This window comes from Triticum dicoccoides, chromosome 5A (genome assembly GCF_002162155.2).
Source record: "Triticum dicoccoides isolate Atlit2015 ecotype Zavitan chromosome 5A, WEW_v2.0, whole genome shotgun sequence".
NCBI lineage: Eukaryota > Viridiplantae > Streptophyta > Magnoliopsida > Poales > Poaceae > Triticum > Triticum dicoccoides.
In genome coordinates, this window is record NC_041388.1 from 342,076,765 (window position 1) to 342,081,224 (window position 4,460).

The window sequence follows — 4,460 nt, forward strand, 5'->3', positions numbered from 1 at the left end:
TGTATGGATCAAGTGCACAATGAATGGCTAGGTTGGTTTTACGTGATTGCAACAACTTATTCCCATCATCTACTAGATCTTTCTCCTTTATTTTAATATATAAAAACAATGTTTGGTATTCTGTTAAAATAATTTGATTTATGTAGACTACAATCCCAACCTTGGCAAGGCAAGAGTTTTCTTGGCACAACAGAACCAAGCATATCATGTATTCTCCTCCTTGCTATTGAGCACAAAATAATCTTTTCATTTATACCTGGCTTGTCCTCCCCTCATTTGTGTTCCATACTTGTTAAAGCTCTTGAATCAATGTCGTGAACAATCAGATGCGGGATAAACTTGATGGGTATAGGTTCTAGAAATTGTAGTGCGGCACCTCCTAGAGCTAAAAGGAAACTTTGACAACTTTCTAGTAAGAGGATTCATGTGCAAAATAACTTGTCCCCAAAGCAATGGCATTGCCCCCACCCCTCATAGAGGCATATTGATTCACTCCTAATTAGTTGGAGTATTTAACCCAACAATATCTCTAGGAGGCACTAATATTTCATGTGAATGTCAGAAAATATTGATCTTCGAAAGTCAACCTTCGCAGTTGTAACTATTTACTCCATTTGGTACTTTAAAAGTTATCATTCCATACATCAGCTCAACATTTCAAATAAAACTTTGACCTTCAATTTTTATAAATGTGCTTTTATAAAGTTCAAGGGTACTTTATGTTGTGAAAGTAAGTATAAAGGCAAGTTCACGTGTATAACATTCAAGTATCTAATATGACTATTAAAATATATTAGTACTCCGAATTTTGAGAAAGAAGTCTGCTTTTGTATATTGTGAGAATTCTTAGCATCTGAAAATATATCATAAGCGAAGCAACTTGTACTAGACCTGTAACACCCACGATGCGGCTATATCTCCCACGTGCCGGAGCACGACTTAGAGGCATTACCGCATAGTAGGCATGTCACAAGAGGGGTAATCTTTACACATCCCATGTACTGAATATGAAAGGGATAAAGAGTTGGCTTACAATCGCCACTTCACACAATGCATAAATATAGCATTACATCATCCAGAATACAATCAAGGTCCGACTACAAAACCAAAATAAAAGAAGACCACCCCTAATGCGATAGATCCCCGATCGCCCCAACTGGGCTCCACTACTGATCAAAAGGAAAACGAAACAACCCAACGAACACGATCTTCATCGAGCTCCTCCTTGAGCTCGGTTGCGTCACCTGCACGGTATCGTCGGCACCTGCAAACTGGTTTTGGAAGTAAACTGTGAGTCATGGGGACTCAGCAATCTCACACCCTCGCGATCAAGACTATTTAAGCGTTTGGGTAGGAAAAAGGGTGGTGAGGTGGAGCTGCAGCAAGCACTAGCATATATGGTGGCTAACATACGCAAATAAGAGCGAGAAGAGAAGCGAAGCGGCGGTCGTGAATTAGAGTGATCAAGAAGTGATCCTAAAACTACTTACGTTCAAGCATAACTCCAAAACCGTGTTCACTTCCCGTACTCCGCCGAGAAGAGACCATCACGGCTACACACGCGGTTGATGCATTTTAATTTAAGTTAAGTTTTCTACAACCGGATATTAACAAATTCCCATCTGCCCATAACCGTGGGCACGGCTTTCGAAAGTTCAAAACCTTGCAGGGGTGTCCCAACTTAGCCCATCACAAGCTCTCATGGTCAACGAATGATATTCCTTCTCCCAGGAAGACTCGATCAGACTCGGAATCCCGGTTACAAGACATTTCGACCATGGTAAAACAAGACCAACAAAGCCACCCGGATGTGCCGACAAATCCCGATAGGAGCTGCACATATCTCGTTCTCAGGGCACACCGGATTGTCCAAGCTTCCGGTACGCCAGCCCAGAGTTGCCCCTGGTGGCCACCGACGGCTGACAAGTTGGACCAACACTTAGAGGAGCACTGGCCCGGGGGTTTAAAATAAAGATGACCCTTGAGTCTGCAGAACCCAAGGGAAAAGGCTTAGGTGGCAAACGGTAAAACTAAGGTTGGGCCTTGCTGGAGGAGTTTTATTCAAGGCGAACTGTCAAGGGGTTCCCATTATAACTCAACCGCGTAAGGAACGCAAAATCAAGGAACATAACACCGGTATGACGGAAACTAGGGCGGCAAGAGTGGAACAAAACACCAGGCATAAGGCCGGGCCTTCCACCCTTTACCAAGTATATAGATGCATTAATTAAACAAGAGATATTGTGATATCCCAACATATTCATGTTCCAACAAGGAACAACATATCCATGTTCCAACAAGGAACAAACTTCAGCTTCACCTGCAACTAACAACGCTATAAGAGGGGCTGAGCAAAAGCGGTAACATAGCCAAACAATGGTTTGCTAGGACAAGGTGGGTTAGAGGCTGGACATGACAATATGGGAGGCATGATATAGCAAGTGGTAGGTATCGCAGCATAGCAAAAGAACGAGCAACTAGCAAGCAAAGATAGAAGTGATTTCGAGGGTATGGTCATCTTGCTTGCAAAGTTCTCCGAGTTGACGTAAGCTTGATCCACGATAGCGTACTCAACGGGTTCCTCGATCACGAACTCGTCTCCCGGCTCTACCCAAGGCAAGAACACAAGCAAAAGAAACCACAATCAACCATGGTGCAATACGCAAGCAACATGATGCAAAACATGGCATGATATGCGGGATGTAATATGCAATGCATATGCGTGCTCCGGAAGAAAAATATTGAACCAAGCCTCAACTTGGCAAACCAAGTGCGCCGCTGGAAAGATGAGTTGATTTCGGTCGAAATCGATATAAGGATCACCGGAATCGGATGCACGGTTTGCAAATGGCAAGCCAAACAAGAATGGCACAGTTCTGCGATTAACAGCATGATGCCATCTAAAATGCAACAAGAAACTAAGATACTGCACTCTAACATAGCAACAAGGCACATGGCAGTGATCTACTCAAGATGCTTGACAAAAGATGAACACTGAGCTACGGCTAAATCGCACAAGAGCAGGTTCAAACAAGCATGGCCAAAGTGCAAAAGATATCAGCTTCACAGACTTAGTGAAAATACTAACATGTCAGGAATTAACATCAAGAAGCAATGTTTAGAGCAAGATATCAACATGCTACAGGATCAGAACATAGCAAACAAAGGCATGGCATGAATCTACTCAAAGCACATAACAAAAGTCCCTTACTGACCATAAGCCAAAAGAATCAGATGATATGATGGCACCCATGTAAACATAGCAAGTTTCGTTAACAGATTCAGACTTGGCAGAAAACTGGACATGGCAAAAACAGAGTTATGAAGGCATGTTTGCGAGCTCGATGCACTCAACACAAGACATTGCATGACAAACTAAGCATACTACTAGCAAGAAGACATGATCAAGAAGCTATCCATGATAAGAACAATCTCATAGCATGCATGGATCAACTACAACAACCTTGACAAAATTGATTAACACGTAAACAATCTGCCAGGAACATTTTATAGCAAAAGTAGAGCAAGATTGAGTCATGCTAGGGAACTACATAAATGCAAACAGGGACATGGATGGATAGAGCAAAACCATATCTTAAAATCATCCTTACTGAACATGCTCAAAAGAGACATGAATCACTCTGTAGCAACATGAATACCTGGCATAAAAATAACATCAGGGAAATGACTTAGAAGAATTCTAAGTCCTTGAAATCAGCAACATCACGAGAGCTACTTTGCATGCTTGTGCTAGTCACCACATTGATCACAAAAAAACATGGCATACATCCCTGTAAAAAATGGCATGGCATAGCCCAAAACACATGTAGGGCTCAAGTTCATAGGAGGCACACAATAATCATGGCAAAAATGACAAATGTCCATAATCTGATAAGAAACAGAAACTAACATTATATAGCACTCTTGCAACAACATTTTAGGCATCAATATGGACTCAAACAAGCATGGTCCAATGGAATGAAATTAAGAGCACATCCTAACAAACATTTTGATATATCACACGCGCAAAACAAACCTACGGATGATGAGATATGGCCTGATGAACATGCCTAGAAAATAATGCAGAAAATGACTTGGAAGAATATTTAGACCTCTAGATCTGAGAACTAGGGTTGACTTGGCACGCAACCCGAGGTTCATCGGGGAAGTTGACCGGAGCTGACGGGGAGAACGAAGGAGAACACCGGCGAGGCGCGGGGCGGTGGATCCGGCCGGTCGAGGCCCTTCCCGGTCGGATCCAGGGCCGATGCGGGTCGGGGAGGCCGCCGAGGACGAGGAAGACGGCGAGGCCTCCAGGCGGCGGCGCGACGCACCGGCGCGGCAGCGGGATCCGGCACGCGCGCGGGGCGTCGCTAGGGTTCTAGCGGCGGGGATGGGGGCGCGGGCGAGCGCGCAGGGGAGCTCGGGCACGAGCGAGCGGAGGCGAGCGGCGACGAGGG